Source organism: Lepisma saccharinum, chromosome 5 (assembly GCF_977018435.1).
Source record: "Lepisma saccharinum chromosome 5, izLepSacc3.1, whole genome shotgun sequence".
Lineage (NCBI taxonomy): Eukaryota > Metazoa > Arthropoda > Insecta > Zygentoma > Lepismatidae > Lepisma > Lepisma saccharinum.
This window is the reverse complement of record NC_139233.1, coordinates 76,065,037-76,092,658: the sequence shown is the minus strand read 5'-3', so window position 1 is coordinate 76,092,658 and position 27,622 is coordinate 76,065,037.

Genomic DNA, 27,622 nt, shown 5'->3' with positions numbered 1-27,622 from the left:
AGTATCAATGAAGTTTTATGTACGCTACTTCTTATAATAATGAGCATAAAATATTAATCAGGAACTTTATTTTTCGTCAGCTGGATGTAACATCTTTTTTTGTTATTCAGCAAATATTCAATTCATCACCTTTTTTGACATTAATTTTCTTGCCAGGACAGCTGCTTTTATGCAGATTTTGACGATCTTAACTACACGTAAGCTAGATATTAGCTAATATTTGTGCTGTTATATTACTATTCTTCTACCATCTTTGTAACATGTCATGCAATAACAATAATAGAATTGATTAATTTACATATTCAAGTGAATAGACCTATGAAGTATATTAATGCATTAATTTAAACATTTGCTTAATTGTTGTCGTTAATGTTATTATTATCATTTTTTCTCAAACACTTGACTCAGACACCCTCCCCCGACATATATTTCTAGATGCGTGCTTGCCGAAGAATAAATTAGATAAAGCGGTGGTGGTACCGGACTTAGTGGCTAAAGGGAAAACAAAGAAGTATGTGCTTCATAAGCTGAGCATAAGAAACAGCACAATATCACAAAGAAACACTTTAGAAGATGTTTAACAATATTAAGAACAATAAATGCTTTCTATTTGTAATATACTAAATATTGAAATTTTAAATAGTATTTTGTGTTCGTACTACACATTTAAAAACTTTTTTGTTGCTCCCAGCGCCAAGCTTAGAATTTAAAGAAAAAATGTACATTTTCATAGTGCACGGAAGTTCGACATTCAGAAAGAAAGAAGGTCTATTGGAAAACATTTCAAGACTTCCAAAAGGTATAGCAGTAATGAAAAAGAGCACTCACTTATACCGTGTTTGTTACAACCAGTCCAGCTTCCCGCGGTAGCGAGAAAAACCACAAGGTAGATTTCATAAGATACCTAGCAATCAGTAACCAACAAACTGCATTTTTAATATTAATGTCCTCATGATTGACGAACCTTATTTATTCTCACCACGCAATGGGTAAAAATTTGGAGCTTTATCCCAATTTCCAGAAAAATATTTCGTGTTTCTGCTACTTTTGACTTTTGTTGGCATGATATCCCGGATCACTTTTACGAGACGAGACGGGACAAAACGAGACGGGACGAGACGAGACGAGACATAACCCTTCGAGACGGGACACGAGACGGGACAAACGAATATTTTCGAGACGAGACACGAGACGAGACAGCATTTTCACGAGACGGGACGGGACAGACCAAAGTCTCGTCTCGTCTCGTCTCGTGGGCAACACTAGGTGCGATAGCCCAGGTTCTTAACCCAGTATACGCCACTGCACAAAATATATAGACTCTACGTACATTTATAACACAGTATCAAAATAAATCATTTTCATTTTCTTATTAACAACACCACATATCTTACATGTAACAACAATCAACCAAGAAACACATAATTTCCTGTCCTGGCTTCTACATTTATATTACATACAATATATTGCAAGGACATATATGTACAGTCACGGACACTTCTGGGTTGTAACTATGCCATTGCCTTTCAATGGGTTTGTTACAACCCAGAAACATCCGTTACCGTACGTACCTACACTAATATGTTCTGGTATGTAACTATGTATGAGATAGCCACAATTTATTATGTAAAATCCTTGTATAATATTTTATGTAACTACAATAAAGAAATATTGCACACAAAACCGGGGAATCGAAATTTTGAGGAAAAGACGTCCTGGTTTATTTATAGTAGGCTACCAGGAGTTTTGAGTTGGTGTGTTAAGTCCACTTTGTGCACAGTATGGCTAATCGGGACTGGGCCTTCGGTTTAAAGTGGGATCCGAACCACTGTTCCATGTCGCTCCACATGGTATCGAACCCGGGACCCCTTGATTACAAGGAGACGACGCTACCACTGCGCCATCGGGAAGGCCCTATATATAGGTACCAGGACAAGAAGCGCATAACCCTGAATGTATGCGGATGGAGGTGGGCTTCTTCGGGGGTTCCCCTGTTAAAGAAGTTACTTCTGAACATTACCATCTAAAAATATACTTTTGGTAGAGTGAGATTACTTCCGTAACATCTCTGGCTGTTCTGCATTTGCAGCTTGGGAGCGAGCCACAACTCTTGAAGCCTCCAATCAAGAAGTGAATCAATGACGCCATCTCAACCGTGCACCTATCACTAACCTTCTCGCTCACTCCACACTGTTGGTAAGCTCGTTAGCTGGACTGGCGCAGTCTGCTATAGACGTTCCGGAAGCAATCGGACTGTGTATACTACTCAGACGTCAACCCTATCCAAATAAAAGAAGCAAATTTTTAAATAAAAATAATATGAAAGTATGTAGGTAATTATTTAATAGATTTTGAACAGTTTGTTAACAGAAGACAATGAATAAACTTCAGGTGAAAATACTTATCTGAAATGCTAGTGGTAATTGTAAGATATTCATTTATAATGATCGTCCACGAGACGTCACACTACTTGGTCACATAAGCCTCGGTTTCGTGCTGGAGACGGAGTCGCGTCCTTCAAGGAATCGAGGGGGGTGATACATATTAACTGTGAACTTGTGTTTGAAGATGTGTCCGCCGTCCATTTAAAGTCGGTTCCTGGGTTCGAATCCCGGCCTTGGCATGGGTGTTCTTTGTAAACGTCCCTTCGTCAATTTCATCATATCGTCACTCATCTATATTAGTCAAAAGTTGCACAGAAGGAAAGTAAAATAAACCAAATCAATCAATCAAGTCTGGTATCGCCAGTGATCCACATGGTCCACATGGTAACCTAGTGAGATAAAAGCGCGCCGTTAAAAGAACAACAGTACAAAAATAACAACAGTACAAAAATAACAACAGTACAAAAATAACAACAAGTGGCTTCAATCGTGGGTAGTAAGGCTGAGAGATGTGTGTTTCCCCATCATGTACTAGATCGGTCATCATACTTCTTCCGTGAGATAGAAAAGAAAATAACAAAAACCAGTTAACAATAAGAGCAGAGCTTGAAATAAAATGGACCGGAGCGGACCGGAACAGCGTGTTCGTCAATATCTGGAACCTTCCCGTTCCGTCTCGTCACAAATGGCAAGAGACCGTTCCGGTTCATATAATTTCTTACATTTCACTACAGTTTCCTTTTCAGAGTGAACTAAATTGTTAATACTCTTTTCTTTAATAGTGTACATTATAGCATTTTTATGAACTTCCTCTCTGCGTGGAGATCCGTTGTTTAAAATTTCAAGTCAATGAAGTATAATTACAATCCTTGATCATACAGTACAATATGGACATATATTTCACTTGCACCGATTGATTTTTTTAAACAGCATTTTTCAAAGTGTTGAAGATGTACACTTAATCCAAAAAAAAATATTCTCCAGTTGAGTGAGCTGAATGCCATTCACGATTTCCGCCTGTTTAAAAGCGTAATTTTTATTATTTAATGTTTATGTACTTAAATATTTTAATACTAACTATCACTAATTGTAATGCAGCACGTCACTTCACGAGAGGTCTTTCCTACTCTTACGGCGGCAGGTCCTCATGCTGGCAAGGGAATTGGGTAGCGGGGATTACTCCACAGACCAACCAGACAACAGCGTTGGTGCCGAGAGTTACAACGCAGCGGGAGGAAGTTCTATGTGCACCTCGTTCTACAGGCTGCTGCGTTTCTTGTCGTGCTAGATTAGTTGCTTCTCCTGTACCAACTTCCCTTGCCAGCATGAGGATCGGCCACCGTAAGAGTAGAAAAGACCTATAGTCTATAATCTCGCCAATATAATAGCTATTTAGAGACAAAAGTAATAAGAAAGACAACACCATAGTAACGACAGTAAAGCGTTCAATTTCTTGAAAATGTGTATTTCGAGCCCTGAATAAGAGATACTTTCATCCCATTAGGTCCGCTTTAGACGGAAGAATTTCCTTTAGCATTTTTGCTAGCATAAATGCTTCCAAAAATCTTATAGCAGACAGTAGTTTACACAGAAGCATTTCATGTAATTTTTGGGTTAGGTTTTGCGTTTACAATGTATATTATATACAACACAAAAGGCACGTTGAGTTACGCCATCTATGCTGAGTGCAGGGTGTTTGCAAATGAAACTACTAAAATAGTCTTCCATGCGTGTACTGTGTACATTGTAAAGTAGGTATTTAAGCAGCGTCAATGATTTGTACCTAATACCGTTTTATCGGAAACGTTAATCCTCTCGTCTTTTAAAAATATGAAGTGATACATTGCTTACATCACACTCGGCCGCCATTACTGCATGCACTCGTGACGTAGAGGTCGCTTCTGATTGGTTATGCTACGAAAAATGCTGCGGAAATAGGACGGGTTCTATCCTTAGAGATGTCATGAAATATGCCATGGTAAAATGGCACAAGATTTTTTACTTTACACGGAAGCATTTTGACCATAGCTTAAATGTTAAGAAAAATTCTAAGGAAAATGCTTTCGTCTACAGCGGGCCTCATACAGAGTAAAACAGAGACAACAACTTGAGTGAAAGCAATAGCTCCCCCACAACCTGCTACCAGTAATCTAAAACAACAAATGCCTGCTACTTGACACGGGGACCCATGAAAGGATGAAACCCATATTATTTTAATCTGTTCCCGTCTCTTCTTATTCTCCTCCCCCCCCCCCCACGTCTTCTTATTCTGCTCCCCGCCTTCTCAACCGGCAGCGTTTTTTCGAAATGAGAAAATAGAGAAAGAGAATTTATCAAAGTCAGGTACGAGGCAAGAGATATATAGATTGCGTCTATACGTCTGCTCCCGCCCCTCCCCTCTACCCACTGAAAAATCCAGCCGCCCCTCCTCCCCCTTGCTCTCGCCTCTCTTCTCGGTTGAGGTTTCCCCATTGTGCATATTTGATTAATATCCTTAAGAAGTCCCACTCTTGGGAGTTTTATTGTCGTACGGCCAGATGTTATTGTTCGCCGCCATTTTGCCGGTTGTAATATGTCTCGTAGCATGCGTCAGAGCCAAATGGTCGCCTTCATTCAAGGAAATGACAGCCATTATATCCAAGATTAATTTATAACAAAGGATCTATTGATAAACATCTTTTCTGCCATCTTTTCCTTACGGACGTGTATCGGGGAACCTGGCAAAGGGATGGAGGCGAAAGGGGGCTGAAAACTGCAGGTGTTGTTGTTTTCATTTCTGCTGGCGAGTTGCCCTGGTAATCGATATGCTTTAATGGGGGAGGGGCTGTTTTTTGTGTCGCCTGCCCTTCCCCTCATCTCTGCTTGGTAGAGTAAGATTATTTCCGTAACATCCCCGGCTGTTCTGCATTTGCAGCTAGGAAGCGAGTGACAGCTACTGAATCATCCAATCAACAAGAGAGTAGCTGATCTCATACCAACTCAGCACCTATCATTGGCTCGCTATCTATAGTCCGATTGCCTTACTCGCGACCATCGACGCAAGTGCACATGAGCTGACTGCACGAGTCCACTAGCAAAATAGGGCAGGAATGGGTAAGGGAAAAAAGAGGGGAGGTACGATTTGAGTTAAGCCATCACAAACACAACAAAGCGATAATAAAAGTTAAATAAAAATACGAACGTACACAAATGAAATACTGATCCGAAACCTGCACCGTCGTTTTGTGTTTGTTTATACCTACCTCCCCTATCATGTGTAGACTTTTCCTCTGGGGCCAGTCTCGCCTTTCGCCGTCAGATAGTAAATTCGTGTGGCCAGCTGGCGGAGATGTTAGGAAAATAATCTGACTCTACATCCATAAGTCGACTGCAAACTTACAACAATGTTAGCAGTGATAGATGCAAGAAAGCAGTAGCATTTTTAACCTATGATCAGCCGTGGTTCGGGGGGGGGGGGGATGATAGGCTACTATGGAAGAGCTTTGATTCTTATTTCATATTTGCCTCTCCACATAAATTATGTAAAAAGTGCGTCTAAAATAAATTCTTGAGCAGTGTATTCTACAGCAGTTTCTCCAAAACATTCTTGGTTCATGGAACCTTTTGTTTCATAAAAACAGGCCATAAGTTGTTGTTGATTTGGCTTATTTTACTTTGCATTTGTGTCACTTTTTGGCTAACCGCGCAGATAACGATGAGTGATGATACGGTGAAACTGATGAAGGGACACTCACGAAGAATACTCAATCCCAGGCTCCCTATAGCGTGCTAACCACTACGCCACGGAGGTGGGCTAAGGCAGAAATTAGTACTTTTCTGTTAGCGTGATTAGGCCAGGCAAAATTAAAAGAGGGATAATTCATGCTATTTATGAAATTTAATGCAATTTTTAAATCACAAGGTTATTTTTATATTTTGTTTGTATGAGACAAATGTTATTTTTATCTACATTTGAAATATTTTTTCTCGGGTCATACCTTGTACAAAAATGAATGGCTTGTGAAAATGTAGGTATTTCAAAACCATAAATAAGAACGATAAACGAATAAATGAATAGCTTTAGCATATGCGTAGGCTATATAGAAAATATAGGGCCAGAGCCGGATTAAGGTGTGTGCTATTGATGCTGCAGAATTAGGCCCATTCCTGAAATAGGCCCAGATGAAAACAGACGAGAATTTTCCGAGAGCTGAACAGTTTTCTTTTGCTATATTAACCTGAAAATATATCTTAGAATTAAATTTGGAGCCCCAATTTCGAACGCTAGACACAGCGTTACTTATTATACAGTAACTATTATTCTTTGCGCTGTGACGTAACTATAACATCGTTGTGTGTTCACTGAAGATTTCAAGCATCAGGCCCAATTTCATCTTAATCATGTCCTTCATAGCGCCACCTTGTGGGGAAGCAAATCACTCTCTGTCCCTTTCTCACTCGTTGAGTTGCCGAGTGCCTAGGCTTGCGGTTGTTGATGACTTCCCGGAGAATAAATCCTACTCGAGGGATTAAGTAACCTCAAGGACTGACTGATTTATATGGCGGTGTTGTGAGAAGTTTCGTTGCCCAGTCTTGTATTGGAGTTGTTTATTGGTTTTGGCGTTCTTCTTGCTGTTTGTTTGTTGTAACTTCTGCACCTGTCGCTTGAAATCCATCAGACTCCAAATTAAGTGATATGTGCAAGGGCGGAAAGGTAGCAGTCCTTACCAGAATCGAAAACGTCAAGGAATAATATTCTAAATTTTACAGTAACTTCTAACTGTGTGTACGTTTCTCTTTTCCATTTTTTTTCTGTCACGACTTCAAAAATATTATGGAGATCTCGTACTAAACTATGCGTAACATTTAACCCCATGTATGCAGCAGAAGACATTTTGGAGCATTCATTTAATTTCTGTTTGACTAGTAAAATACATTCAGCGACATATCTCAGATCAAAAATAAAAATAATATATATTTATCAGTGGGATGCAAAAGAATAATCTGGCGTATATCTTTTTACAAATTGCTTCCTCACACAAGCACCAATCGTTTGCGATTACTCGAAATGTTTATGAAGCTGCTCTATTAGAATTCTGAAAGCTGTCAACATATTTTTCAATATTTTTAATTTTTATTGTGTGATTAATGCGTTTTCCTCTGCATAGGGGGCAATAATGTCGCAAGCCAGAAATTCTTGTATAGAGTGGAGGCAGTGACCTCATATCTTGCGGCCTACAGGTTTAATCCCATTCCTCCATCTTCAAAGAGGCATTTTATTTTATTGTACTTTTATTGTGCAATACCGTGGCTGTGCGATCTAAGGCGTCATGCTTGGGCTTCGGCTATCTATGCACAAGCTCGAGTCTCTTGGGGGCAAGCGTAACACCTTTTCTCCTGAGATTTCGGACTGCGTATGGTACCACCCAGCATCGTGAGGAAATTGGGGAGCTACGAATGAGAAGCGTAACCCTGTCACGGTAACAACAATGACTGGGGTTTCGTAGTGCTGACCACACGTCACCCCGTAACTTGTTCGATGTTCTTTTACCTATGGTGGGAGTGGCACCCAGTAGGCCTTGGCCCTCACGGGCTGTTGCGCCACGGATTATTTTTATTTATGTATTGTTGTTGCTCTTTTAATAAGGCTCTAGATACAGAGCGAGAGAGAGAGAGAGAGAGAGAGAGAGAGAGAGAGAGACAGAGAGAGAGAGAGCATGCAACATTCACAAGCATAGTCAGACACACATATTATCATTTTCGACATTATCCTTAGTAAAGTTTTATTTGAAGTCAAAACCAATTGCTAATCTTTATTGTTATGACAAAATTCTACCCCTCAGGAAATTTGTGGCGGGGGAAATTTTTTAGGGCAAATTTATTAGTGCGGTGGGGGTCCTCTCTGTCCCTCCAGGATTGCACACCCTGCCTGAGAACGATGATAGGAAAGAAAGAAAACAAAGTAGGGGTACTGTGCGTTTCTTTTCTTCGTGTTGTCTTTTATTCTTCTTATCCTTCCTCCCTCTTCTCGTTTTTATCCACTTTTCCTCTTTCTTTGTAGGAATGACATCGAGACGCGACGCTACTTGACAGTGTCTCGTCTCGAATTGTAAACACAAGTCACTATCTCGTCTCGAGTTTTAAAATATACGAGGTACAATCCAAAAGTTCGGGTACTCGGCTCCTAGTTCCTTACCGTGATGACTTCAAAACACCGATGCACAACCACCTTCAAAGTAATCGTCTTGCTCGACAATACTCATTTGCAAAGCAAGAACGGGAGCTTTCAAAGCACGGCTTCCAGCACTGCTTTACCGAAGGTGTTTTGAAGTCATCACAATAAGGAACTATGAGACGAGTACCCGAACTTTTGGAATGTACCTCGTGTAGTACGAAAATTATTTAGAGCGTTAAATAAGTTTGCTTAATAAAGTTTTTCGTTTGACGTTTCTCTTTTCCTAGTCTTTGTCCTGTCTCTCTTTCCATTTTCCTCTTTTTCTCTTCTTTTCTCATTTTTCCACTTTTCTCTTTCTCTTTACCTCTTTCCGTATTATTGTGCGTCTTCTTTCCCTTTCTTCTCTTTTCTGACCTCGTTCAGGCGTAAATGGAACCAGAAATTCTGAAGAGAGAATTCATAACAGCTTATTTTAATACGCGAATATTTGTTTATTTAACAGATTCCAACTGCAGCATTAGCTATTTTACATTTAAATATACTTACAACAGAAAATGATAACATAAACTAAAATTACATTTTTAACTCAACAGCTTATTAAAACGTGCCTGATTTTCAAAATGTCTACTTGGTGTACTAAATTATGGCTGGGTTTCGAAAATGGTTGTTAGATACAATTTAGGACTGTACTGAGTTTATTTATACCTCAAGCTCTTCCCCTTAAATCGTCAAACAGTATTTTGAAAATCGGATTTTCTTTTTGTAAGAGATTTGTAATACATTTTTACTGAGTCATACGGAAAGTCAAGCGATCACTAGGTAAAGTAAAATCCGGCTGATAGATGCCTCGTTTTTTATCTAGAAAGGAAAGCTTAGAAAACTTTTTGTGTTATCCAATGGGGCATAATGACAACAGCTTGTCTACACACACACGCACACGCAAACGATGCATCAGTCTTTCATTCCTTTTTTGAATCGAGAACAAAGGAGACAAAGAATTGCGCAGGTCCTAGGCGAATTTATATAGCATGTCGTGCGAGGGGGCGTGAGCAGTGCGGCGTCTTCAATAAACGATACAGGGAATATCACTTCCAACCCCTCCGTTTTCCTTTGTACGACTCTTCTTTGCGGAGATTTCTGGTCTTTCAAAGAGACACCCGACGAAGCTTTTGGTGCTTGGTAAATGAGTGCCTGTGGATTCCCTCTTTTGTACAAATCATCTTCCCTCTTCTGTGGCAAACAAGGGGTGGTGTGTTTCGAGATATATTTTAGTAGGGGTCTGTTCTTGGCGTGGGGAGCCTCGCTGCAACAATGAAGAAGCCGGGACGAAATAATGACGCAGTCAACAATGAGGAAGGTAAGTTGCAGTTGAGACAGTTAACAATAACGGCCAAAGAGATATGTTTCTATTAGGAGGATTGTTGTCGATTGTTGTGGGGATCTTTGTGAGTGACAGGCTGGGGGATTAGGAGTTTAAAAATCAATCTATAACGAATTTTGTTTCAAGGATTTTGGCACAACAATGCGAAGCGAAATGTTAATCAACGCCATGTTGAACAAAAACGAAACGAAGCCATTATTAATCTCATCAAGTGGTCCTCCATTGTTACATTGGACCTCCATAAAGTCAAAATCAGTTAGGATGAGGGACAATAATCTCTCGACGTCTAACGTTCAGCTATTATTTTCAATCGTTTTCCAGCTACGAGCGCCTGGAAAAGTTGATGGGAGTACTTGAATGATGCGGATTGCGCACAATGGGGCAACTGTAGCAGACAAAACGCTTTGCTCGACAAAGTATGTTCCCTGAATGCCTGTCAAGCTTGGTGAGGTATAATGCGGTAGATAAAGAGGCTTCCGAACTGCTCATTGAGAGTCTGACAACTGTGAGCTTCTTCAGGAGGGCGACGTCGCTCCGTTTACATGCGTGGCTCGTTGATGGATCCCGGAGGAGGATAGAAGCTGTTGGATGGATGTTGACTCCTTTGTCCTTCTAAAGGGATAAAAAGCAGAACTTTTTGTTTCTTCCTTGTGTGGCTCTCTCTGCAAGACGACCAACATTGTTGTTGACTTCCTAAGGACTCGATGCCCAGATGTGGTTGGTGCCGGAGCGAGTTTGTCACGCACGTGCTAATGAAGAAGGCCTTACTTTCTTTATGGAACCAAAACATGCGAGAAAAAATTACTGAAATACATGTAAAAAAAATGTCAATGAATTAAAATCTTAACAAATTTTCTGCAGTGTTTGATCGTTTCCTCTGTGCTTTCTTCTTTTGTTCTAGTGCCTTACAGTCAATAACTCACGCCAAGCAAAGCATACACGGACCCTTGTGTTTTACGGTGCCGACCTCCGTGACAGAGTGGTTATAGCACAGCGTACTCAGACGCGAAGGCTCCCGAGTTCGAATCCAGGACTGGGCATTGGTGTTCCTCGTGAGTGTCCCTTTATCGATTTCATTATATTATCACTCATCCTCATCTTCGCGATTAGCTAAAAGTGGCAGAAAAGCGACGAAAATAACCAAATACATTTAATTTTATGTTGTGTCTTTTACGGCTCAAAACAAGATAAAATATAGTGACAGTAATCAGAAAAATAATCTCCAGCGAGGAAAAACCGAGATTTTCTCCACCTGTTCAAGCGGCTCCGGCGCCCACCCAACGTCGTATAAAGTGGGTACCTGGAGCTAACTCTTGGGGTGCGTGGAGCTGATCACATCACCCCCATCTTCGGCCGTGATCAAGAAAGTGTGGGACCTTAACTCCACACCCCCTATACGCCTTCATGGCGTGGTGCAAAGCACAGGGGAGCATTTTTATTTTTATTTTTTAGTAATCAGATAAATTTTATCATTTTTTTAGAAAAATCATACTTTCAATGTTTGAGTCACAAATATATCTGCATTACTCAATGAAAACTAGGGAAAGAACGTAAAAATATTTTATGTAACAACAGAAAATATTTAATATATATATCAAAATATGTAAAGAATGTGTAAATTGAAATTCATGGGAGTAAGGAGTCTCCTTTCCCGAAGACACCCACATACCAACCTCTCTTCCACGTAATACAACCTGGACTGCATTTTGCAGACTAGCGAGGATCTGGCGTCTGGATCTGCAGCCAGGATAATCCTCTGTGGGACTTGTGTTGTCATCCTCATCGTCGCAATTAGACAAAAGTTGCAGAAAGCAACGAAAAATAAGCTAATTCAAACAATAAATCCTAATTCGCCCGCATTTGTCATTTGTGTTGAGATAAATACAAAGAAAAAAACATAAAAGTTTGAGCCCTGGTAATCAACAAACAAATTTAAAATTTGGAAAATTCGCTTTTAACTTTGTACAAGTCTCGAAATTCGAGAGGTGGGGGAGAGGTTGCTCAAGACTAATAAGTCATTTAATAATTGTGGAGGCACACATACTGAAAAAATGGATCACATTAGGCATTTGTACAACAATACATTTCAGAGTCAGACCCACCAAAAAATATCCTTTATGCAAGATAATATGAAGGGTTTATCATCATGATTGACGCAGCACTGGTCTGCGAAACAGCACTGCAAATATGAACCACCTTCCCATTATGCAATATTAGTACTTGGAGGTCTTACGCCATTGTTGAACATTCATGGTGCCCCACACCTTAGCATTCAGGCAGACACTGTGGAAGCAACGTAATAATGCATAACCCTTTCCCGGGGGCCCGCCAGCGTTAGAGCCTTGTATGAATATGTACAGAGACATGTATAAATAGGGGAGACAGACAGAAATTACCAGAATGCCTTTTCATCCTTTCACGGCCGAAAGAAAACGATATATCGGGCTTTGTTTGATCTTGAATGCCTCCAATTCGAGTCTTACGACATGAATCAAACTTCCTGCAAAGTTATAGACGACGCATGAAAGACTGTGGTTCCATAATAGGCGACAGCCAAGGGGGGTTGATTGTATCTCTTGTTGAGGAGTCGTTCAGGTAAGCTGGAAGGTTGCTCGAGGTCCATGTGCCGGCAAGTCCTGCGTTTATGAGCCCAATTCAACAGTCCCGAAATGTTCCACGTGATTGTGCGCCATTGTTCTGTTTCTGCTGGGGCAACAATGGCGGATTTCTTCCAGTTGGTAAATACTCTCCCATTGTTGCGTTTTGCAGGAAAGAACAGGCTGTTGAGGAGACGGTAGCGAGTTTGAAGAATGTTTTTCAAGATGTCTTCAACTTCCCCGTGGTCGAATTGGGCTTGTGTGAGAGTGTTCCACGTGTGGTAAACAAGAGCTGCACTTGAGATTATATCGATACGTATTGTTGCAGTCTAACAATCATATCTTCCGGTTTCGTTTTCGGACGGTTCTTCATTCAAGAACTTTCCTAGAGAAAAACAAAACGGATCCTCGTTTCTTTTACGATGTTGAGTCCCCACTTTGACAACAATACCAGTCATTATATTCTCGAGTGTTTGGTAAGTTTTCTGTTTGATATTTCCGGCAGAGTGAGTTTCAACACTCCTCTCCATCTGCGAAAAACTTCAGATATCTATAAGGTCTCTGTCTGGCGTAAGAATGATGAAAAACATTTGCAGTGTTCACCAGGATAATGTTTATTATGTCTTTTGTTCAACGGCTGCCATATGGGTAGCTTGGAATAAATGAATATAGGTGCACACGTACTTGGTCTATTGTTTGTTTCGTTCATTATACACTACTATAATATTCTCTTTTCAAAACTTGTTTGCCTCTCGGAAAGAAAAGAATGCGTTTCAATAGACAGGGATGGGATATTTATTTGAGAATGACCTTGTACATTGAGTTATATTTTTCGGATTTTGTACAAGAGACAATAGAGTGTTTTTAAATTTCGCAAAAGTGGCTATAACTGAGAAGGGGGGAGGAGTATGAATTCTTGTTTAATGTTCAATGCTATAGTTTCTTATCTTTTCTTGCGCTTAAAATGTTTTGCAAAATTTACCCTAAATTGGGGAAGGATAGAGATACCCCACCAGCCTTTCTGGTTTGGATATGCCATTGCAGACCCGTAGCCAGTATTTTTTTTAAGGGGTGAGAGGAAACAAATCTGAAAATGTGGAAAAAGAAATACGAAATAATGTTTGAGTATTAGATGTGACCATAAATGTTATGGTACTATTGCAGATTTTTTTTTTGGAAAATAGTGGAACCAAGTATTCTTTGAATTAACCCTAGAACACTACCGTACGTAAAATTTACGTATGCTTCGCGCTCAATTCCCTCCCCTAACTCCCACATCGCATCCACCTACCCCTCCACCTATGGTATTCCTCCGGCATTCTGTCAGGTGCGTGGCAGCACTGTGGTAAGGAAGGCGGAAGAAGTGAACGTCTTTAGTTTGTGCATTATGTAAGACTCTGTACGTCAATAATACGTAGCGATAGTAACAGAAGAAAAATCTTGCACGTAATTTTGACGTGCATGTAGTAATAACGCCATTTGTATTCACGTAAGATTTGCGTAATTTTTTTCTATATCATCTCATTTTTCTATAATATGGCCAATATCGCAGCGATCAATGGATACATTATTCACTCACAACTTCTACAACAATCAGGGCAACTCAGAAAAGAGACCATTCTTACGAATTCAGTTCATGCTTCACCTCCATGAGAACTTGACCAAGATCTGGCAGGAGCAAAGGCTAATAAATCCGGGACTTGTCACAGCAATTAAGAAAGTCAATTTTGAAGGTACTGGGGAAGGAAGAGACAAGTACAAGGGAACAGAAAGTATTGCAGTTTCTGCAACTACAAGAAAAGGAGGATGACAACTACGTACTGCTCCTGTGGGAAGCCAATTTTAGTATGTCTATGGTGGAACACTACCGTACGTAAAATTTACGTATGCTTTGGGCTCAAATCCCTCCCCTATCTCCCACCTCGCACCCACTCACCCCACTGCCTAGCAGTGCCTCAAGTTGTCTGTCAGACATAAGGAAGCACTGTGGTAAGGAGGGTGCAAGCGCTGATCGTCTTGATTTTGGTTTGTTATGTTGTGCACTGTACGTCAATTTTACGTGGCTGTGTAAAACGAGAAGTATCTTCCACGTAATTTTGACGTTTGTAAATTCGATTTGGATACTTAGATTTTGAAAACAAAAGTTTAGAAGCATGCACTATTTTCTTGTAAGACTTTAAAATTACATTTGTTCCTTATTTACAGCGTTATGAATATTATTATTGTTTGCTTTTCATTGCTCGAACTTTTCGCCTTCATTCTTAATGTACGAACAGGCTTGTCAAGCAAGACCTTCTCTTAAAATATTCTATGTTTAATAAAACCATGCTTATACATTTTAAAATTAAGAATAAAATTCCAATATAAGGAAAAATAAATAAAATAATGTTCACAATGAATAGAAATTTGTTTTCATGATGTAGAGGTTGTTTTAAAAATAGATTTATTTATGTACGTAAAATTTACGTAGCGGTAGTTATACTGTAATATTGTAATACGGTAGTGTTCTAGGGTTAAATGGTTGAATATGAAAACATATCCTGGTTTTTTACACGATTTTTTAAAATTCTAACGCAGTTTTTACTTTCGTTATTCTGTTCCAATAACTAATTGTACTTTATTTCTTTTATTAGCATTAAAAATAGCAATTTTTCTGCTTTTTTGTAACTTGTACTGAACGATGCAAATTTCCAGGGGGAGCATCGACCATCCCCTTCCGACGCCCATGAAAGATACCTCCTCTTTATTGCACGTATCCATGAAGAAAAGTGAGAATGGGGGGCGTTTAGGGTTGTACATATTCACGATCTCGACCATGGTGGAGGTGATGTGATCATCACCATGATCCTGTTGCTTTTTCCCCTGCCCTTCAGGTACACATTTATTCGAGGCTGGGTGACCCCCAGAGCCGCTTTATGCAGGAACAATGCTGGAAGAATTCAGCCACGTCCAGAATCGAACCCGGGTCTGCCGTGTGACAGCCAGCCGCTCCACCGATTGGACCACCTCGGCTCGGCTCGAAGTCTACATTCCGTGGGAGGTGGGACCCCCAACTAACTCAGACGTCTTGCACTAGTTTTTGCACCTCTTTGTCCCACAAGTTTTCACGACTGCTCTAAAACTGTGGGCTGGTCGGAAACAACAAATTCCAAGCTGCGTGTTCAAGCGTTAACTTGAACCTTACTTTTGAATGGTAATTTTTCCGAAGTTTTGGGAGGGGTGCAAGACATTTTCCTGGTGAGGTGTGCAAAACTTTTGATCATGACATAGTTGCGGATCACAATGTCAGTTTACATCTTGACGACGTTTCTGCTGAAAAGTTGAAGTCCTAATTAGAACGCCACCTTACTTCTAAGAAAGTTCCCAAAGATCAGTTGCCTCTGTTATATGAGTAAACAGCCATCCGTCACTTCCGCGTGGAGCCCAGTATATCCTCCCCTCTAACCTTTCCCACCAATAGCGTCCGTTTTAGGAACTGGCAGCTCTTGTCAAGTCCACGTGGAATAAATCGATGTTGCCAATTCAGTTTCTATAGAGATTTCTTAACAAGAGGTTGGGGTTGCGTTTTCTTTGCTAGGCTGTCTTATTTTGTTTTTGTTGTGCCATTTTCTAATACAATGTGGGGACATTTGGAGTATAACATCGCAGTGAATGAATGCAAACACTGCAGTTAAAAGTGACAACAGCGATTTTCAGGGGAAAGAAAACAGGTGCTGGCTTAAACCGGAAGCTGCCTCCGGTCGACTTACTCTCGAGCTGCGTGAAAGATACCGAACTGTAGTTCGAATTAGGACTTCAACTATACTTTACGCCATCGCACTTCCGCTGTTCTCACTTACTAACTTCTGTGGTGCTCATGGCATGTCATTGTCCAGATCCCTGGATTATGTCTGGCGTCATACAAGTTTTGTAAGTGAGGCAACTTGCTCGAGGTTTAAAGTAGCATTGTTTCTTGTGGATCATTTGGCATCAGGCATCTTTTTTTTATAATTTATTTGATGTAATAACCAAAGTGAGGAAATCATTTGTAAAATGAAGCATTGGAGTTTATAAATATGTGAAACTTAAAGAAGAAATGGCTGCACCCATCTGAATGTTAAATTAAAGCAGAAGAAATAATAACATTACTGTACTTTATGTTAAAACCCTTTAAAACTACAATTGAACAGTCCTGAAATGTTTCTGTGTACTAATCACGCATTTTTTTTCGTTTTCTTACCGACATCCTGAATTACTATAGTTTAAAATACTCTGAAAGGATGGCAGGCACAAGTTTGCACATTAACCAATACATGTCTCATTCTATTCAGAACTGAATAATTTATATTACTCATAACAAAAATTGGAGTGTGTAAATTGTTGTTAGTGCAGTTCGCCATTTTCAAAGTAGGTCTTGTAATCAAGGGGTCCCGGGTTCGATACCCGGTGGAGGCACATGGCACAGTGGTTCGGATCCCACTTTAAACTGTAGGTCCAGTCCCGATTAGCCTTACTGTGCATAAAGTGGACTTAAAACAACAATTCAATCAATTCAATCAATCAAAGTAGGTCTTACTTTCCATATAAAGAATTACATTAGAAGTATTCATATACGGCATTTGAGATGATCATTCCACGATAATCCGTTGGCTTAGAAAGTTTCTTGAAAAAGACGATATCTTTGGCTTTTCAGTTTATGCACACTCATTCAGAACAAATTCACGTGTAAATTTTTGGATATTTAACTTCACTTCTTCTACCACGTTAAGGTAGTCGCAACGAATTTCGGAGAAATAAGCTTTAACAATGGACATTGGTGATACTGATAGTGAATAGGGGAGAGAACATTTTCCTGCAGGAAGCGCTGTGCGGGGCTAACCCTTTTCCGCATTTAAATTTCAGCCTTACAGTAAAGACGTTTCTCAATAATTCGCGTCAATCATTTTTCCTCCAACCCATTGTTGCCAACAATAAGCAAGGGAGGGAAAGAAGATAATGAAAAGAAACCTTGACATGCTTCATTTGATGGCACCGTGAAAAGAAATCGTTATCTATTTGCTCAACACTCTGTTCTTTTCCCTTTCCTTTGTTTTGGCTTCCTTGTTTTTCCTCCCATTCGCAAGCCAACAATGTGTTTTTCATTATTGAATAGAAGAAAATTGTTATCAGGTTTTCTTCTCATTATAACCAATAGAAAATTGTTGCGGGGATGACGAATAAAGGGATGCAGAAAGAAAACTGAACAAAAAAAGGACTCCAACAAGTGCCTGAATCCAAGGTAAACATTGTCGCCTTCATTGTTATGTCATTGTTAGTCTGAAAGTTATAATGACACTCTTCAGAACACCTGTGTCCCAGGTTTTCATCCTTTCTTCTGGATGAATAAGGCGTATTTCTCGTATACAGTGTTAAGACGCTCCTTCCCCTCCCCCAACACCCTCTTGTCATTTTGTTGCTATACAATGGGACACGGCAATTGAGGACACATTCTGAAGGAAGTACCAGTCATTACATTCTATAGCGTTTGTGTTATGTACTCCTGTTCTCTTGTTCGCAAACAAAAACACAGGTGATATTGTCACATCACACTTGTCTTCCGTAAGCAGCCATTTTAGAAGAATGGTTTGTACACATGCAAGTGTTTGGTGTCGACTCCAGCTTGTGTCTTGTCAAGAACAGATCTGGTTCTAACAGCACACCAGAAAATGAATGTTCTCTGTGTTGAAGAGCAGTTTCATAATGTTGTCGTCTTTATCTGGAAAATAAATCTGTTGATATATTAGGGATGTTACGGAGACAAGTCTTGATTCCTTCTCGATTTTGAACCATCTTTCGAACCACTTCAGAACTAGGTGTTTTTTTCAAACTTTGTTCATGATTATCTCTAAAATCGGTACACTCAAAAATATTCGAATTCTACCTAAGCACTGAGAATAGACATTTCTCACAGTCCATGGTTTGAAATGTTCTATCATCATATTTCATTTCCAGAAAATATATTTTTTTTTTACTAAAAATCACTACCATGTTTTGATGTTACACACACTCGAAAAACGGCATTTTATCCTGAATATATGCAATCATGCTTCACAGGTCCAGACTGGCCACTAATGAATTAATTACCTTTGCAATTACAGCAAACAAAAATATGAACAATTTATACACAATCAGGTATGTATGAACTTGGTAGCTCTGTGTCTCATAGTGAAAGTATTTTTAATATTGGTTTTCAAATATCATACACTTTACCGCAGTCTCGAACGTGTCCGAGAGTGTTGGACGACATGTCTCGTCCCGTCTGTCGATCTCAGTCTCGACTCGATAAGTCTCGTTCTCGTCTCGATTTTGAAGAAGATGCCTCTGTATCGGTCCCATCTCTACTCGTTTCTTTCGAGGTTAATAAATTATTTAAAAAATGTTTTAACACAGAACTTTCATTTACAGTTTTGTACCTGTCATTTTCCGACTCGGGTCAAGACCAATGATTTTCTTTCATTCTAATAATTTTAATATTTATTATATATTTTCCTTTTTAATAGCAATCTTACTATTAATTTATGTGAACCAAATAATAAATCGATACATATTATATCCCCCTCTATATAATAAACACTACTGGGGTATTCCATCACAGATAAAGATATATATAAGCAGATCTTCAACTAAGGCAGGAAAACCGGTCCACGGACCTCCCACTGGGAATCGCCATTCGCAAGAAGTTTTGTAATAATCCGCTAAGAGGCGCTGAGAGCACTTTTGCTTCCACTTTTCTATATATATCTTTATCTGTGATTCTATTGTCACGGTTGGGACACGCGGACTACATTTTTGACATTAAAGTACGGTAACTCTTATTCTGTTAGTTAAGCAACATTTTCTTACAGTTTCTGTTCAGTGAATTATGTTGATTAAACATAACTACACTTGTAATACTTTCCCAGATTTAAGTGAACAATTTTGTGTCACGGGTGGGACAGACGAAACACTGCCTCTTCACTTAATAAGAAATTTATTTTACTTTCTGTGAATTGTAAAATGATGAAAAATAAATTATTTAAGGCAAAGAGAGAAGACAATTGACCTTTGAATATTCTAGTGGGGTTGAGGGGGGAAATGTAACAGTTATTTGCTTTTTGGTGTCACGGGTGGAACACTATGCAAAACACAAGTAAATAAAAAGGTAAAATAAACGAACAATACATACAATTCATACTATCTTATAACTTAATTATGAATAATACTTGATTTTTTTTGTGCAAACGACAATTTTAGATTGTTCAGTCTCAAGATAGGATAAAGTTACAGCATTGCGTTTTGTTTTAAAAATTGAGGTTCAGGGGTACATTTACATGGAATGCCCCTACTATATAGTGGTTAATAATAATAATAACTATAAAAGAAATATATACTAACTCAAGACCAGAGCGAGACAAGGATTTGCAGTTCGAGACCGATAACAATAACTCCATTTGCAGCTATTGACTAGACCGAGACAGGATGTCTCGTTGACGACACTACCAAGTCTCTTCTCGGTAATAAATAGTTCAAATATTCACCACCAGATGCAAATGAGGCGCTGAAGTAACAGCAACCAGTAATTTGAGTTTATGTCAGTACAGCAGTTTTCAATAGATGCACCTTCTCGGCTCAAATGACCCTTTGGCAACACCTGAAGTGGAAAATGTTAGCTGGGGGATGTTTCTTTATTAGGATATTTATTGAGCATGAACCTTGTTATTTTCAAGTCAAATTTCTCTGTAAAGAGAATGTCTTCATTTATTGACTTCACGAAGTGAAGTCCCGGAGAATCTTATCTCGTGATGTTGAGAGTTGATAGTGAGAGCAAGTAGCTGTTCCACTTCACTCCATGCCTGCGATCCATCGTGATCTAGATATTTGTCTCAGCAAGCTACTTTTAAACAGACTAAACTAAACCTCATATTGTGCTCGTTGATGAATTTTCCTACTCTCCGAAGTACTGTATCACATTGCCATGAAAATGTAAAAGACCTATCTATTTATCCAATGGGAAAGGATATAAAATAACAACAATAACTATTTATATTTGTCCAACTGCAAAAAGCTAGAAAATAACAAGAACTATCTATTCTGTCCAAAAGGAAAGAATACAAAATAATAACAAAAACTATACCAATTTGTCCAACGGAAAAAGATAACAGCAGAAACTATATACTTGTCCAACCGCAAAGGATGCAAAAATAACAGCACAAACTAAGTATTGATCCAACTGCATAACACCAAGAACTATTTATTCGTCCAACGGGATAGGATACAAAAACAATAACAACAAAAACTATCTTCTTGTCCAGCGGGAAAGAACGTGTCAAACATGACACCCCTCAAAGTAAGCTCCGCTTGCCATTGTCACCCAATTTGCACCCACTAGATATCAGATCCAAGCGCAGACATCCCAACCTCACCCTTTCTGCTACGCCCGTGAGTGTATCGGATCCCGGTCTTTGTTTACATACACTACGTGGACCTATTCCACTCAAGAGTCAAGCCAAGATGGCCTCTTTCTCTCTCTCACCCAATTGACCTGACACTCGTCCAAGTCCAGTCCAGCCGAAGCCGTACCTTTCCAAATTGCTTGCGTTACGACAATAGCTCTCCGTGGCTCCGTGGAAGCCCTACAAGGGTCGAAGGCAATCAGGAAGGGCATTCACTATTTTGGCCACACACTTAAGTGAGGGTGAGCAGTTCACTAAACTAAATAACAGTTTGCGGCGGCCATTCAATGAATCAGTGAGAGATGCAAGAATACAAATTTTTCTCATTGTTTGTATTTTATTTAAGATTACATTGTCCAAATTCAATACCTACAGGGTGTATTTGATTCATTAGTACTGGAAAATTAGTGCATTTGTCCGGTCTAAGACCGTCAATCTAAAGGCTGGTTTACATTGGTCGAGTGAGCGGGAGAGTTACTGGGACGAGTTACTTGCTTGTCTGCTCGACTCGACCATTATGTGGCGAGTAGCTGTTTACACACTTTCTAGCAAAGTGGGATAGTGGCTGCAGCTGTTTGGTGCTCTTTTGATAATATGAACACGTCGACGTCGTTGGCGATTTAAAAAAAAAGCTCTAAAACAGTTCACACACTTTCTTTTACGAGAAATGAATACATAAATGCACGATAACAAGTCTAGAAAGAAAACTAACTTCCTTGATTTTTCTATTTTCAATTGTTCTTGGTTGTACGTAGATCGTAAAAATTCTTTATTTTCAAATTCAAATTTACTTCTTCTACACCTCTACAAGTCCTCCTCCGTAGTCGAGCGGGTTAAGGCGTTCACTCGTCTTGAGATCGTTCGCTGCGGGACGGCGTAGGTTCGAATCCGGCTCTGGTCGGAATTTATTCGGCCTACGTATAAGGCCGGTGGCAACCCACCATCGTGAGGAAATTGGGAAGCTCCGAATGAGTGAGCGGTAACCCGGTCGAGAAGACCTACAACGGCTGGGGGTTCGACGGGCTGACCACCCGTCACCCCAATACTGGTCTAAGATCTCCACGCTATAACAGGTGACGGAGGAACAGTGTGGGAGGGAGACCAGCAGTCGGTAGGTAAGCCAAGGCTCTCAAGGGCTGTCGCGCTATGGGGTACACCTCTACAAACTTTATGTCGTCGGACTTGGATCACCTCCTATTCATCGTTGAATTTTTAAAAAAATACAATTACAATTAATAATTAAGTCATAATATGCAAAATCACAACACTCTACATCAGAAAGCGTTTACATTGATCGAGTCGTTGTCGAGTTTACGTGCGAGTAAAAAAATCGATGGGAGAGGAAGCATCTCGGTCCTCCGTGGAGAGCCACTCGACTCTGACTACTGGAGCGAGTACTGGCTCCAGTACTATCCCCAGTTGTTTACACGAGGAGAGTAGCTCGCTTTGCTCTACTCGCTCCAGCTACTCTCCCGTCTACTCGACCAATGTAAACCAGGCTTAATTTGCCATCCATCAATTGTAAAAAATAACCACCACCGTTTTGAGTGTTTGACCACTTTTCTGCCACTTTCATCGACCGACGAGGATGAGTGAAAATATGATGAAATTGAAGGTACACTGTCGAAGAACAACAATGCCCAAGCCGGGATTCGAATCCGGGACCTCTGCGGTTGTAGCGTGCTGTGGTAACTACTTCGCCAAAGAGATAGCCAATGACTGTCTTAAAAGTATTAACGGCTATTGGATAGTTAACTCTTATGGTTAAAAAAAGGTAAAGTGCTCCCCTGTGCTTAACACCACGCCATGAAGGCGTATAGGGGGTGTGGGGGTAAAGCCCCACACTTTCTTGATCCGGTCGTGAGTGGGGGTGATGTGATCAACATCACGCCCCTGACCGCCTTTACCCCCCAGGGTTTCCCCCAGGAACCCATGTCATTCGACGCTGGGTGGGCGCCGGGGCAACTTCCAACTGTTATGACCAATTTATAATCATTATCTATCCTTATGTAGCTATGAAGTAGACCCTGGTCTATTCAAATTTAAATTTGATTATTTAATGCTGTTCTATAAGCAGGCACGTATCTAGAAATACGAGGTGCATCCAGAAAGATAGTTGTGTGTTCACTGAAGATTTCAAGCATCAGGCCCAATTTCGTCTTAATCCTGTCCTTCATAGCGCCACCTTGTGGGGAGGCAAATCACTCTCTGTCCCTTTCTCACTCGTTGAGTTGCCGGGTGCCTAGGCTTGCGGTTGTTGATGACTTCCCGGAGAATAAATCCTACTCGAGGGATTAAGTAACCTCAAGGACTGACTGATTTATATGGCGGTGATGTGAGAAGTTTCGTTGCCCAGTCTTGTATTGGAGTTGTTTATTGGTGTTTGTTGTAACTTCTGCACCTGTCGCTTGAAATCAGATTCCAAATTAAGTGATATGTGCAAGGGCGGAAAGGTAACAGTCCTTAACAGAATCGAAAACGTCAAGGAATAATATTCTAAATTTTACAGTAACTTCTAACTGTGTGTACGTTTCTCTTTTCCATTTTTTTTTCTGTCACGACTTCAAAAATATTATGGAGATCTCGTACTAAACTATGCGTAACATTTAACCCCATGTATGCAGCAGAAGACATTTTGGAGCATTCATTTAATTTCTGTTTGACTAGTAAAATATATTCAGCGACATATCTCAGATCAAAAAGCATTCACTTGCAATAAAAAGAATATATATTTATCAGTGGGATGCAAAAGAATAATCTGGCGTATATCTTTTTACAAATTGCTTCCTCACAAAAGCACGAATCGTTTGCGATGACTCGAAATGTTTATGAAGCTGCTCTATTAGAATTCTGAAGGCTGTCAACATATTTTTCAATATTTTTAATTTTTATTGTGTGATTAATGCGTTTTTCTCTGCATAGGGGGCAATAATGTCGCAAGCCAGAAATTCTTGTATAGAGTGGAGGCAGTGACCTCATATCTTGCGGCCTACAGGTTTAATCCCATTCCCCCATCTGCAAAGAGGCATTTTATTTTATTGTACTTTTATTGTGCAATACCGTGGCTGTGCGATCTAAGGCGTCATGCTTGGGCTTCGGCTATCTATGCACAAGCTCGAGTCTCTTGGGGGCAAGCGTAACACCTTTTCTCCTGAGATTTCGGACTGCGTATGGCACCACCCAGCATCGTGAGGAAATTGGGGAGCTACGAATGAGAAGCGTAACCCGGTCACGGTAACAACAATGACTGGGGTTTCGTAGTGCTGACCACACGTCACCTCGTAACTTGTTCGATGTTCTTTTACCTATGGTGGGAGTGGCACCCAGTAGGCCTTGGCCCTCACGGGCTGTTGCGCCACGGATTATTTTTATTTATGTATTGTTGTTGCTCTTTTAATAAGGCTCTAGATACAGAGCGAGAGAGAGAGAGAGAGAGAGAGAGAGACAGAGAGAGAGAGAGCATGCAACATTCACAAGCACAGTCAGACACACATATTATCATTTTCGACATTATCCTTAGTAAAGTTTTATTTGAAGTCAAAACCAATTGCTAATCTTTATTGTTATGACAAAATTCTACCCCTCAGGAAATTTGTGGCGGGGGAAATTTTTTAGGGCAAATTTATTAGTGCGGTGGGGGTCCTCTCTGTCCCTCCAGGATTGCACACCCTGCCTGAGAACGATGATAGGAAAGAAAGAAAACAAAGTAGGGGTACTGTGAGTTTCTTTTCTTCGTGTTGTCTTTTATTCTTCTTATCCTTCCTCCCTCTTCTCGTTTTTATCCACTTTTCCTCTTTCTTTGTAGGAATGACATCGAGACGCGACGCTACTTGACAGTGTCTCGTCTCGAATTGTAAACACAAGTCACTATCTCGTGTCGAGTTTTAAAATATACGAGGTACAATCCAAAAGTTCGGGTACTCGGCTCCTAGTTCCTTACCGTGATGACTTCAAAACACCGATGCACAACCACCTTCAAAGTAATCGTCTTGCTCGACAATACTCATTTGCAAAGCAAGAACGGGAGCTTTCAAAGCACGGCTTCCAGCACTGCTTTACCGAAGGTGTTTTGAAGTCATCACAATAAGGAACTATGAGACGAGTACCCGAACGTTTGGAATGTACCTCGTGTAGTACGAAAATTATTTAGAGCGTTAAATAAGTTTGTTTAATAAAGTTTTTCGTTTGACGTTTCTCTTCTCCTAGTCTTTGTCCTGTCTCTCTTTCCATTTTCCTCTTTTTCTCTTCTTTTCTCATTTTTCCACTTTTCTCTTTCTCTTTACCTCTTTCCGTATTATTGTGCGTCTTCTTTCCCTTTCTTCTCTTTTCTGACCTCGTTCAGGCGTAAATGGAACCAGAAATTCTGAAGAGAGAATTCATAACAGCTTATTTTAATACGCGAATATTTGTTTATTTAACAGATTCCAACTGCAGCATTAGCTATTTTACATTTAAATATACTTACAACAGAAAATGATAACATAAACTAAAATTACATTTTTAACTCAACAGCTTATTAAAACGTGCCTAATTTTCAAAATGTCTACTTGGTGTACTAAATTATGGCTGGGTTTCGAAAATGGTTGTTAGATACAATTTAGGACTGTACTGAGTTTATTTATACCTCAAGCTCTTCCCCTTAAATCGTCAAACAGTATTTTGAAAATCGGATTTTTTTTTTTGTAAGAGATTTGTAATACATTTTTACTGAGTCATACGGAAAGTCAAGCGATCACTAGATAAAGTAAAATCCGACTGATAGATGCCTCGCTTTTTATCTAGAAAGAAAAGCTTAGAGAACTTTTTGTGTTATCCAATGGGGCATAATGACAACAGCTTGTCTACACACACACGCACACGCAAACGATGCATCAGTCTTTCATCCCTTTTTTGAATCGAGAACAAAGGAGACAAAGAATTGCGCAGGTCCTAGGCGGATTTATATAGCATGCCGTGCGAGGGGGCGTGAGCAGTGCGGCGTCTTCAATAAACGATACAGGGAATATCACTTCCAACCCCTCCGTTTTCCTTTGTACGACTCTTCTTTGCGGAGATTTCTGGTCTTTCAAAGAGACACCCGACGAAGCTTTTGGTGCTTGGTAAATGAGTGCCTGTGGATTCCCTCTTTTGTACAAATCATCTTCCCTCTTCTGTGGCAAACAAGGGGTGGTGTGTTTCGAGATATATTTTAGTAGGGGTCTGTTCTTGGCGTGGGGAGCCTCGCTGCAACAATGAAGAAGCCGGGACGAAATAATGACGCAGTCAACAATGAGGAAGGTAAGTTGCAGTTGAGACAGTTAACAATAACGGCCAAAGAGATATGTTTCTATTAGGAGGATTGTTGTCGATTGTTGTGGGGATCTTTGTGAGTGACAGGCTGTGGGATTAGGAGTTTAAAAATCAATCTATAACGAATTTTGTTTCAAGGATTTTGGCACAACAATGCGAAGCGAAATGTTAATCAACGCCATGTTGAACAAAAACGAAACGAAGCCATTATTAATCTCATCAAGTGGTCCTCCATTGTTACATTGGACCTCCATAAAGTCAAAATCAGTTAGGATGAGGGACAATAATCTCTCGACGTCTAACGTTCAGCTATTATTTTCAATCGTTTTCCAGCTACGAGCGCCTGGAAAAGTTGATGGGAGTACTTGAATGATGCGGATTGCGCACAATGGGGCAACTGTAGCAGACAAAACGCTTTGCTCGACAAAGTATGTTCCCTGAATGCCTGTCAAGCTTGGTGAGGTATAATGCGGTAGATAAAGAGGCTTCCGAACTGCTCATTGAGAGTCTGACAACTGTGAGCTTCTTCAGGAGGGCGACGTCGCTCCGTTTACATGCGTGGCTCGTTGATGGATCCCGGAGGAGGATAGAAGCTGTTGGATGGATGTTGACTCCTTTGTCCTTCTAAAGGGATAAAAAGCAGAACTTTTTGTTTCTTCCTTGTGTGGCTCTCTCTGCAAGACGACCAACATTGTTGTTGACTTCCTAAGGACTCGATGCCCAGATGTGGTTGGTGCCGGAGCGAGTTTGTCACGCACGTGCTAATGAAGAAGGCCTTACTTTCTTTATGGAACCAAAACATGCGAGAAAAAATTACTGAAATACATGTAAAAAAAATGTCAATGAATTAAAATCTTAACAAATTTTCTGCAGTGTTTGATCGTTTCCTCTGTGCTTTCTTCTTTTGTTCTAGTGCCTTACAGTCAATAACTCACGCCAAGCAAAGCATACACGGACCCTTGTGTTTTACGGTGCCGACCTCCGTGACAGAGTGGTTATAGTACAGCGTAGTCAGACGCGAAGGCTCCCGAGTTCGAATCCAGGACTGGGCATTGGTGTTCCTCGTGAGTGTCCCTTTATCGATTTCATTATATTATCACTCATCCTCATCTTCGCGATTAGCTAAAAGTGGCAGAAAAGCGACGAAAATAACCAAATACATTTAATTTTATGTTGTGTCTTTTACGGCTCAAAACAAGATAAAATATAGTGACAGTAATCAGAAAAATAATCTCCAGCGAGGGAAAAACCGAGATTTTCTCCACCTGTTCAAGCGGCTCCTGCGCCCACCCAACGTCGTATAAAGTGGGTACCTGGAGCAAACTCTTGGGGTGCGTGGTGCTGATCACATCACCCCCATCTTCGGC